Below are 12,919 nucleotides of genomic sequence, written 5' to 3' on the forward strand. Positions count from 1 at the left end.
TTGATGTTATTATGTTTGTTTGTTTGTTTGTTAAACAAACGGGATATGTTACAATGTCTGGAGATATTTTTGATTGTCATAACTCCAGGGGAGAGGGAGAGTGGTTGTCCTGGCATCTAGTGGGTAGAGGCCAGGGGTGGTGCTAAGCACCATGCATGGCCCAGGACAGCCCCAACTGTAAAGAATTCTCCTGCCCCAAATCTCAACAGTGGCAAGATTGTGAAACCCTGCATGAGTTAGATGGAAGGCAAAGGTGTTTCCCAGTCTGGAAATGCCATTCTTCAACCAACCATTAATAAACACCTACTATGTACCAAGCATTACTCTTGACACTGTAGCTACAGTGTAAATAAAACAGACAGTACTGCGCTCATGGACTTATATTCTTGTGGGAGATACAGTTAATAATCAAGTAAATAAGTCATTCTGCTTGTGATAAATGCAATGAAAAAAAGTAAATGGAAGCGATAGAGCCTAACTGAGAGAGACATCAGCAACTTTAGATAGAGTAGTCAGGGAAGGCTTCCTGGAGGAGGCAATATGTCTAAGCTGAGAACCTGTGGGTAGGAAAAGCCAACCATGTGAAGTTCTGAGGAAGGAGGTACAGGCAAGGGAACAGCACAAGCAAGGGTCCTAAGGTGGGAATGAGCTTGGTGTGTTCTAAGAACAGATGGATGCCAAGACCAAGCCATGCAGTGCCTGGTTGGGATTTTATTCTCAAGGTTAAGGGAGGAGTTTGAGTTTTTTCTAATTGTGATGGGAAGCCATGGTAGTGTTTTAAGCAAAGAAGTCCCATGCACTGATATGTTCTGAGGCGATGGCTCCAGCTGCTGGTGTGCACTATGAAGTATTTGAGGATAAAAAATGGTGGCAGGAAAACCCACGATAAGATTTCTCCAATTGTCCAGGGCAAAGGTAATGAGATTTGGACTCGATGATAGTGGCAAGGATGGCTGGGCAATTTCACAGCCACAAGTCTCTGATGGGAGACTGGTATCTAGTGGGTGGGGGCCAGGGATGCTGCTAAACACCATGCAATGCTCAGCACAGCCCCCCACTATAAAGAATTCTTGGCCGGGCATGGTGGCTCATGCCTGTAATCCCAGCACTTTGGGAGGCTGAGGCGGGCAGATCATCTGAGGTCAGGAGTTTGAGACTAACCTGGCCAACATGGTGAAACCCTATCTCTACTAAAAATACAAATAGCCAGGTGTGGTGGCGCATGCCTGTAGTCCCAGCTATTCAGGAGGCTGAGGCAGGAGAATTCCTTGAACCTGGGAAGTGGAGGCTGCAGTGAACCAAGATTGCGCCACTGCACTCCAGTCTGGGCGACAGAGCAAGACTCTGTCTCAAAAAAAAAAAAAAAAAAAAAAAAAAAATTCCAGCCCAAATGTCAATAGTGGCAAGATTGAGAAACCTTAGATTAATTAAATGGAAGGCAAAGGTCCCCAAGCCCAAGGCCAGTGCTAGATATTCCACGTCACTCAGATTCTTCCCCACTAGTGGCCCGATATTTACAAAGTGTGGCTCCAGATTCAGATAAAGAACATCTGGGTACGCCCGGAGCTTGCAAGTGCAGGCAGTGGGAATGACTCTGTCACTTTTCAGCTAACAGCCCTGTTGTGACTACTTGTCCATTTATTTACTCAACAAGGATTCAGTGCAAAATGACTCAGATGGCAGTGTGACCTGTGGCTCAGAGGAAGGATTCTGGAGTCAGAATGGTGCTATTACTTACTTGCAGTGACCTTGGGCAAGTGCCCTAACCTCTCTGAGCCTCAATTTTCTCATCTGAAATACAGGGTGGTAATAAAAAGAGCTTTATTGGGTTATTATAAGGAGTTTGTAGAAAGCACTCAGTCATCACCAGCTCTCATTGTCTGGTAACTGCAGGTTACCTAAGGGCAGGAGCTGGTCTGTCTTGCTCATCTCATATAACAGAATGCTTAAATAATAGAGACTTAAAGAATACAGATACTTACTTATCTCACATAAAAAGTTAAGAGGAGGGTGGCATGAAAGTTGATTCAGCAGCTCAACCCTGTTATTAAGGACCCAGGTTTCTTCCACCCTTTTGTTCTGCCTCCCTATATGTATGGGCTTTTCATGCCCAGGCTTACTGCCTCATCGCTACAAAATGGCTGCTGTTATGCCAGGCATCAATCTTCATAAAATCATATTCAAAGGCAGGAAGGAGGAGGTGACAAGGATGGCCAAAATAACTCTCACTTCTCTCACTCTCTCTCTCTTTTTTTGTAATCCTGCCACCCACTATCAACTTCCCCTACCATCTCATTGGCCAGAACCGGGTCATATAGCCACCCCTAGGCTGATCACTAGCAAAGGGAACAGGATTCACCCCATAGGGTGAGATTATTACGGTATTAACAAAATTCAAGTTCCTTTAATAAGGAAGAAATTAAGACAGAAGTTGGGTGGGCAGCAACAGTGTCCACCATACTGTTCACCAGTGGCCAGCACAATCCCTATTACAAAGTAACGTTTGACAAATGTTTTTGAATGAATAAATAAACCCTCTTATTTGAGGGCATATAAGAAGCTTATGGAACGGTTTGGAGGTTTCTCAAGAAACTAAAAATTGAGCTACCATATGACCTAGCAATACCATTGCTGCATATATACTTCCCAAAAAGGGAAATTAGTATATCAAAGAAATATACACTCTTATATTTATTGCAGCACTGTTTACAATGGCTAAGATTTGGAAGTAACCTAAGCATCCATCAACAGATGAATGAATAAAGACAATGTAGTACATATACACAATGGAGTACTATTCAGCCATAAAAAAGAATGAGATCCTGTCATTTGCAACAACATGGGTGGAACTGGAGAGCATTATGTTAAGTGAAATAAGCAGGTACAGAAAGGCAAACATCACATGTTCTCACTTATTGGTGGGATTTAAACATCAAAACAATTGAACTCATGGACAGAGAGAGTAGAAGGATGGTTGCCAGAGGCTGGGAAGGGTAGTGAGGGCTTGGGGAGGGGGAGGTGGGGATGGTTAATGGATAAAAATATAGAAAGAACGAATAAGACCTACTATTTGATAGCACAAGAGGATGACTATAGTCAATAATAACTTAAGTGAACATTTTAAAATAAAGAATGCAGTTGGATTGTAACTCAAAAGCTAAATGCTTGAGGGGATGGATGCCCTATCCTCCATAATGTGCTCATTTCACTTTGCATGCCTCTATCAAAACATCTCATGTACTCCATAAATACATACACCTACTATGTACCCACAAAAATTAAAAATAAAACAAATGAAGAAGCTTATGAATAAGACACATCTCTGATCTCAAGGGTATCCAGTTCTATTCGTTGGGATAAGGTATACAGAAATAAATTCGACAATGATCTCTCTTATTGGCCCCTCCCCATCTCCAAGGCTTTGATGAGGAAACCCCCTGAGATCATTTAAGATCTCAGTATCTCAACTGACATTTGTATATATCTTAAAAAAAAAAAAAAAAGAATGGCTATTCTGCAAAAGTTACTAGGGGGAAAAAAACCAGAAATGGCTGGTACGTAAGCAGTGTTCCAGCCCTCTAGGCAATCCCTATTCCAAATAGCAGAGGGCATGAGCTGGTGGACTGTGGACTTGTGTTGTTTGGCCATGAGAGTATTTTTTAAAATTGTAATCAACAGTGAAACATCAGAAGAGTTTACATAAAATATGGATTTGCAGCGTCACTTGAAAAATTAAAGGATCTGATTAACACTGGAACCACATTCTTGCATGGCATGGCAATTATGGCTGGCACAGAGTTGTGGCTGCCCTTGAGTCACAGCTGCTCCTTTAAAGCAGGACATGCTCTCCTGTTTGCTACAGTCTCCACCTTTCCCTAAAGCCCCTCACTCAAGTCACTTCTTTTTTTTTTTTTTTGAGACGGAGTCTTATTCTGTCACCCAGGCTGGAGTGCAGTGGTGTGATCTCAGCTCACTGCAACATCCACCTCCTGGGCTCAAGTGATTCTCCTGTCTTATCCTCCCAAGTAGCTGGGATTACAGGCACATGCCACCAAGCCTGGCTAATTTTGTATTTTTAGTAGAGACAGGGTTTTACCATGTTGGCCAGGCTGTTCTCAAACTCCTGACCTCAAGTGATCCACCCTCCTTGGTCTCCCAAAGTGCTGGGATTACAGGCGTGAGCCACTGTGCCCGGCCTCACTCTTCTTATTTATGTTACCTGCCTGGTCCTGGTATAAATGTGAGTCTGTGCTTCTTGCATGCAAAGACCAAGGGACTCCAAAGAGGTTGTCTTGCCTCTCTCTGTTTCCCCAGACTCTGCACAGTGCATGATTTAGAATTTTCACTTTCTGAATGAAAAGACTGTAAGTTATTTGAAGGCACATAGCCTTCATTTCTAACAATTTTCTGCCATCATAAGAGGAGAGACTACCTAGAAATAAAGCCATTAGAGGGGAAAGTTGGGTGCCCCTGGATTTTCCAGTTATGTGAGCTCATAAATTCTTTTTACCTAAGCCAAGTTGAGTTGTCATTGTGTCATCTACATCCAAAAGAGCTCAACTGATATAATCCTCTTTCCACTGACGAGAAGGTCATAATCTACTTTTTTTTTTCTGAGACAAGGTTTCACTCTGTCACCCAGGCTGGAGTACAGTGACATCATCATGGCTCACTGCAGCCTTGACCTCCTGGGCTCAAGCAATCCTCCCACCTCAGCCTCCTGAGTAGCTGGGATCACAGGCATACACCACTATGCCTGGAAAATTTTTGTATTTTTATAATAATAGAGATGCAGTTTCACCATATTGCCCAGGTTGGTCTTAAACTCCTGGGCTCAAGAAATCTGCTCACCTCAGCTTCCCAAAGTGCTGAGATTGCAGGCATGAGCCACTGCAGTTGTAATCTACTTGAGCCCTATATATACTTATATATACTTATAGGAAACAAGGCAAAAAGAGTAATAAAAAGCAGAATATTCTATAGAGAAGGGACACACCATCCCAATGAGAACTTAAGTACAGGTCAGTTGTGGTGGCACACATCTGTAATCCCAACACTTTGGGAGGCCAAAGTGGGCGGATGGCTGAGCCCACTTTTTATTAAGCCCTGGGCAATATGGTGAAACACCATCTCTACAAAAAATCAGAAATTAGTCAGGTGTGGTGGTGTGCACCTGTAGTCCCAGCTACTTGGAAGGCTGAGGTGGGAGGATTGCTTGAGCCCAGGAGGCTGAGATTGCAGTGAGCGGAGATTGCACCACTGTACTCCTGCCTGGGTGACAGAACAAGACTCTGTCTCAAAAAAATAAAAATAAAATAAAATAAAATATCTCAAGTACAGCCATCTCATTTAAAGATAGGGAAATAAAAAGCTGATTTAGGGGAACAGGATCCCAGTGGTCAGCCAGTGAGTGGGGAGGCAAGTACCAACACCCGAGCACCCGACTTCTAGGCCAAGGCCCTCTGAAAATGTTTTCTGCTCAATCCTCTCTGCAGACATCTTCTGCTGAGAAGTGTTCAGATTTTTCTCAGAGGCTGAGTGAGGTCAAGTCAACCCAATTCGTCCATGTAAATACAAGTGATATAGCCTTTAAAAGGTGCTGGCAAGAGACGTGTTCACTTGAAGTCAAGCTTTTTTCTTTCTCTTGGACTCCATAATACCTGTCATCATTTATTTATAATCCCACTGAGTATCCTACTCAGGTTTTTTGGCACATCCGGGCACTGAGCAAGGCTAATTAATCCCCCTTCCCCCATGAATTCCTGGGTAAGAATAATTGCTTTATGAGGGTGGTTATAGGGGTACCCGAAGCTTCAAGGAAAATCATTACATCTCTGAGTGGATGTCACTCAGGACAACGGGTCTTTGCTGTGGCCCTGCCCAGACAAAGCACCAGCAGCCTGAGGGATTTTTCCATCAGCTTGGACTCCAGTCTTCTCACCCATCTCTTTTTTGTCACACCCCAAAATAATAATCATAATCATAATTAAAAACAGGATAATGGTGGAATCTTCCTCTCAGGGTTGCTGAAAGAAGTAAAAAGATAATGCAAATAAAGTGTTTCACACCTTGCCTAAAAGTAGTAAGTACTCATTAAGGGAAGAGTAGTAGCAATGCTAACAATGACAGTATCAGCTAACATTGATTGAGCACTTCCTGTATACCAGGCCCTGTTCTAAATGCTTTGCATGCGTCTGATCTCATTTAAGATTCTTTCCAGCTCTTTCACTCTCAGGCTGAATATTCTGATATAAACAAGACCTATTAAATGTTAGATGATACTTGAGTGAACAGATGTCTGATTCTAGTGCCTGTTCTATTTTCCCCTAGCCTGATTGTCTTTATTAAGCCCTGGGTTTCCTGGCCCAAGTTCCTGATAAGTGGATGAAATTGGTTTTCTTTTCTTTCTTCATTTTCATTTTCTAAATTAAATAAAATTTGTTTTAGAGTTGGAGTCTATGTTGCCCAGGCTGGCCTTGCACTCTTGGGTTCAAATGATCCTCCCACCTCTGCCTCTCAAGTATCTGGAATTATAGGCACATACCCAGTGTGCCTGACTGAGCCTGGTTTTCTGACCAACCCAAACATTTACCCATCTCTCCTTCCTTTCTTTTGCCTATCACCTATCCATCAACCTAATCATCCCCTCATCCATCTATATACTCAGCAACCAAATTATTCAACTACATACCCACTCACTCATCTATTCGTTCACTCACCCACTTACTCATCCATCTTTCTTTCCATTCATTCATATATTCTATCCATTATCCATCTTGCTACCTCCTCATCCACCTACCTATCCATTTATCCATCTATCCACCCATCCATACACCATCTGTCTTTCCACCCATCCATCTATCTGCCCATTCACCCACCCACACAACTACTCCCTCATCCACCCCAAATATTCATGCATCTATCCACCACTCACTCGCCAGTCATCCATCTGTCCACCCTTCTAATCTATCCATGTATCTATCTGCCCACCCAGCCATCTCCACCCATCTACCACCTAACATTTGCAGTAAAGCTCTGTGCTAATCCCTAGCTTGTTGTTTTGGGCTCCCTCCCTGGGAGGAAAGGTGAGTGCCATCAGAGGGTCCCCACAGAGGAAGACAGATAAGCCAGTGAGCCTCTTTGTGGCCTGGACCTTCAAAGCCACTGACTTCCAGGGTCTGTGGCCAAACAATGATGAAATGCACATGGAAAATGAGAAGCCCTGCAATTACATGGAAAGAGACAGAGGCTCAGCCCTCCCAATGTTACAGCTGAATGCAGCATTCCAGGCATCCCTACCAAGCCACTCCACCATAGGGTGGAGATGGATGGAGGCACATGCTTCCAGCAGAGCAATTAGAGGTAAACTAATATCTCTTTCCCACAGAGGAGCCTGGGAACTCCAAGACGCGATGGAAAGGAGGCGAGTCAGCAAAAGGAGGAAATCAAAGCCACAGAGATCAAGAGCTAATTAACTGATCCTCCTAAGATAATGTTTCATTAAAATCCAGTTCTTCTGCCCTGTGGGGACTGATATTTCTCCTACTGCCTCTCCATTGCCCTTTTCCACCCATTCCTGATCTCATCTGCCTCCGCTCTGATCTTTCCCCAAGTCTTATCCCTCCTCCAATCCAACCTCCCCCCAGCTACTAGGGTAGACTTTTAAAGGCACAAGTCTGACCATGTCACTCCCTATTTATAAGTCTTCACCACTCATTGCCTGAGACAAAGGGCAAACTCCCAAGATAAGGCAAAGGCCGTTCATTTATTTAACACAGATTTCCTCAGTGCCTCTCCTCTCTCACAAGCTTGGGGATGGTAGGACACAGAAACGAGTTTCTGACCCTTGCCCTGTTTCTCCAGCTTCCTTACCCACCACTCCTTTCCACATTCCTGCATTTCAGCAAAAACTTTCCAACCTCTGGCTTAGTGATAGCCAGTCCCTAGGGAACCTGCTGTCAGTATCCATGCTTTGCTCAGCTCACTTCCACATTGACTCTGGGCTTGGCCTTGTGACTTGCATTTACCAGTGGAATGTGGTGGCAGTAATGCCAGTTCCAGGCCTAAGCCTTGAAAGGGTCAGGAAGCTTCTGCTTTTGTGCTCTTGGGAGCTCTGAACCACTGTGTAGGCAGCCAGGCTACCCTGCTGGAAGGGACCATGTGGAAAAACCACATGGAAAGTGAGAAGCCCTGCAATTACATGGAAAGAGACAGAGGCTCAGCCCTCCCAATGTTACAGCTGAATGCAGCCTTCCAGCCATCCCTACCAAGGCACCAGGCATATGAATGAAGTCATCGTGGACGTCCCAGCCTCACCTAACATTTGACTGCAGCTGCATGAGAGACCCCCAAGTGAGAGCAGCAGCAGAACCATCCAGCTATAAGCCCCATTCTCTTTCTATTAGTTCTTATGAGAGCTATTCATTCTCATGAGCTTTTTAGAAAGTGCCAACCTGGCTGGGCACTGTGGTTCACGCCTGTAATCCCAGCACTTTGGGAGGATAAGATTGGTGGATCACCTGAGGTCAGGAGTTTGAGACCAGCCTGACCAACATGGTGAAACCCCATCTCTACTAAAAAAATTACAAAAATTAGCCAAGCATGTTGGCAGGCACCTGTAATTCCAGCTACTCAGGAGGCTGAGGCAGGAGAATTGCTTTAACCCAGGAGGTGGAGGTTGCAGTGAGCCAAGATCATGCTGCTACACTCCAGCCTGGGCAACAGAGTGAGACTCCATCTCAAAACACAAACCAAAAGCGCCAATCCACAAAGCCATGAGAAATAATAAAATAGTTTTGTGTTAAGTCACTACATCTTGGAGTTGCTTGTTACACAGCACGAGATATCTGATACAGGGGCCTTGCTCCTGCTATTTCCGCAGCTTAGAATGTTTCTCCAACCCCAGCCATCTTCTTTACCCCACATGGTGAACTCCTATTCACCTTTCAGAGCCCATATTCAGCATCACCTTCCCTGCCTCCCATAGTCTGAGTTAATGTCTCTTTCCTCTGGGAAACTGTATGAGACTAACCTACAATACTCATTTTTCCATTTCTTCCACTGGCTATGAATGACAATATTTACTCATGTAATGCTCACAAGAACCCTATGAGGGAGACGGTATTATTATCCATTATCCTATTTTACAGGTGAAGAAGCTGGGGCACAGAGAAATGCCCCCAAATCACCCTGGTATTAAGTGGCTCAGCAGAGATTTAAGCCCACTCAGAACCCAAGCTCTTGTCCACTGTGGCTTCTTTGTAAAGTATGAAAAAGGTATGACATTTATTGGTCTCATTTAACACAAAATCCAGAAGTAGGTGATGCCAGGACCGGTCCCAGCAGCAGCCTAGCTGTCTCAGGGTCCTTGTTTGATTTCTGTGAGAGTCTCTTGTCCACATCATCACAAAACGGCTGCCATGCTCAGCCTCACATGACAACTCCCAGGTAGGGAGGAAGAAGGAACATCTCCCATATTTCAGAAGCTCCCCACTGATTTTCCCAGCCATCTCATTGGTCAGTACTGGATCACATGACCACCACTAGCCCAGTTACTGGCAAGGGGAACCTGATATCCATGTTTGGCTTGGCCCTGTCTTGATTTGGAGGTTGGGCCCATTTTCTTGAGCACAAGGCTGCCTAATATCTGAAGAAAGCCAGGGTTTCTTCTAGTGAGGAAGTTGGCCAATCAATTAGTGTCTCTTCTGCAGTGGTCAGCTCTTAGAACACCTGAAATAAAGTCACATACAGACCCTGTTCATCCCAAGGATCCAGATGTCCCAAAGGTCAATCTCCCAGATTTGCATAATGTGAGTTGTCTTAGTCCATTTGTGTTGCTATAAAGGAATACCTAAGGCTGCATAATTTATAGAGAAAAGAGGCTTATTTGGCTCAATGTTCTGTAGGCTATACAAGATGTGGCACTGGCATCTGCTTCTGGTGAGGGCCTCAGGCTGCTTCCACTCATGCTGAAAGGGGAAGGGCAGCCCGTGTGTGCAGAGACCTCATGGCAAGAGAGGAAGCAAGAAAGAGGCAAGGGAGGCACTGGCTCTTTTCAACAACCAGCTCTTGCAGGAACTACTAGAGTGAGAACTCACTTCTTACCATGGGGAGGGCACCAGGCCTTTCATGAGGGATCAACTCCCATGACCCAAACCCCTCCCATTAGACCACACCTCCAACATTGGGAATCAAATTTCAACATGAGGTTTGCAAAGGTCAAACATCCTAACTATAGCATGGGTGCACCTGCCTTGTCTCTCCCAGGCCACTGTGAAGCTCCACGGAAGGTCCTGGGGCAATAAGATAGCACACTGCCAGCTCTTCCCCAACTCATCACCCTCCCATCCTTGCAGACACACACTCTGAACCATGTCTCAAACGGCCATGACTCCCAAATGCCAGACCAATAACGTGTTTGCATTTTCACTGGTCCATCATGAAATGAATGAGAAAAAATAGGGACAATGGAATGAGATTTGTATAAAGCTAAATTGATTCCATTTAAAGGATGATGGTGATTTACTTTCCTACTTAAACTCTCTCATGGCTTCCCAGGGCACTTAGCATAAAGCCCAGCCTCCTCTTCCTGACAAGGTCTGCTCCCAGAGTGGCTCCTGCCACCCCCTCACTCAGCCACAGCCTTCCTGGGATGCTCTCTTTCTCCAGCACACCAAACCCCTTGCCTCTTTAGAGTTCTTTGGATTTGTAGTCTCTTTCTCCTGGAATGTTCTTCCCCTAGTTCTTTACAAAGCTGCTATCTCTCATCTTGATCTCAACTCCTATCGCCACCTGCCTGGAGACTTTTCCTGACTGCCTCCAAGGCCACAGGCACATCCACCTCCATGTCAGCATCCATCACCTCCTGCTGTTTGCTTGTCCTCAGCATCTGTCACTGTATTTATGCTGATTTGTTTCTTTACTGGATGGCCTCTGCTGCCCAAATGTGAAATCTATGAGGGCAGAGACCTTGCCCGGACTAGTGCAGTCCCTTCCTCCCTGGTCTCCAGCTTCCCAGCCCTCAGCATGCACGGTGAGATGGATCCTGCTAGAATACAAGTTAAAACATGGCCCTTCTCTGCCCAGAGCCTTCCGTGGCTACTGGCCACACTGCCTCCCTCCTGCTCCTAGAACCTGCCCCAGAGCTTCCCATCTTCACATTTGCCATTGCATCTCTCCAGAACATTCTTTCCTCAGATGCCCCAATGGTTTGCTCCTCTCATTTCCATCGAGTTTCTGTTCAAAGCTCCCCCAGGGAGGCCATTCCTGCTCACTCTCTTTCAAATCTCACTTCCCATCTCCTGACTCCTTTATTCTTCTCCAAAGCACTTATCTCCATTTGAACTGCTTTATATTTTACTTATTTGCCTCATTTCTTACAGTTTCTCCCATGAGAATGTCAGCGCCGTGAAGACAGGGATATATCATTTTTTTGGTCTGTGTTACTCACTGCCGGGTCCTGTTGTCTAGAACAGTGCCTGGTACAATGAGAGGTGCTCAAAATATTTACTTAAAGAGTGCATAACAGCTTTCTTGAGGTATAATTCATATATCATAAAATTTGCCCACATGACCAGGAACAGCAGCTCACACCTATAATCCTAGCACTTTGCGAGGCTGAGGAGGGAGGATCATTTGAGCCCAGGAGTTTGAGATCAGCCTGGGCAACATGGCAAAACCCCCCTCTACAAAAATATACAAAAACAAAAATTAGCCAGGCAGGCATGGTGGCTCAGGCCTGTAGTCCCAGCTACTCAGGAGGCTGAGGTGGGAGGATAGCTAGAGCCTGAGAGGCAGAGGTTGCAGTGAGCTGAAATCACACCACTGCACTCCAGCCTGGGTGACAAAGTGTGACCCCTGTCTCAAAAAAAAAAAAATTGCCCATTTACTAGTACATTCACAGAGTTTCACAACCATCACAGTGATCCATTTTAGTAGGTTTCATTAGTGGTCACTCCCTACTTCTCCCTATTTCCCCATCCCTGGAAACCACTAGCCCACTTCATGTCTCTATAGATTTGCCTATTCTGGACATTTCATATACATTCAGTCCTATAATAAGTGGCCTTTCGTGACTGGCTTCTTTCTCTTAGCATAATATTTTCAAGGCTCATTTGTGTTGTAGCATATGTCAGTACTTGATTCCTTTTTATTGACAAATATTATTCCATTGGAATGGGGGATACATCACATTTTGCTTATCCATTTATCAGTTGGTGGACATCTGGATTGTTTCCACCTTTTGGGCTATTCAATATAGACTTTTGAGTGAGTGGTTGTGTTAATTCCAATATAAAACCTACCTTTCTGCTTTAGGGGTATTAAAATATCCTTTCATAAGCTGACAGTAGGAGTAAATATATTTCTTAATGTCCTTACCTGGAAAAATAAAACACTGGGTCTTTCTGTTGACTTTAATGGTACAAGGGTATGAAAGGCCAACGTCTTGGAGCTGCAGATCACTAGGACCTGGGCTATAACAAAGTCTAGGTCAGTGGCTCAGAGAAGCCAAACCCTATCCCTCTGGCCCTGCCATGTGGTTCAGACCATGACTGGTAAACAAGACAGCATAACACAGCACTTCTCAAACTGGGGTATGGTACCCCTCTGAGGGCACATACTGATGTCCTGAAGAGAAAGACTACATTTCCCAGCCTCCTATCTGTCCAGCAAGATGTGGTCATGTGATTGAGTTCTGACCAATGGGATGAATGCAGGGGTTTTTCTCTTCTTTGCTTCACCCTCTTTCCTGCTGGGTGGAATGTGGACAAAATGGCTGGAGCTTAAGCAGCCATAACGGCCCCTGAGGTGGAAACCACTGGTTACAGATGCTAGAGGGTCCAGAAAGGAGGGAACCTCATGATTGTGGAGATGTCACACCACCTCTGGCCTCCTGTATCTGCTTGAAAGAGAAAAAAAA

Source organism: Pan paniscus, chromosome 21, assembly GCF_029289425.2.
Source record: "Pan paniscus chromosome 21, NHGRI_mPanPan1-v2.0_pri, whole genome shotgun sequence".
Classification (NCBI taxonomy): Eukaryota; Metazoa; Chordata; class Mammalia; order Primates; family Hominidae; genus Pan; species Pan paniscus.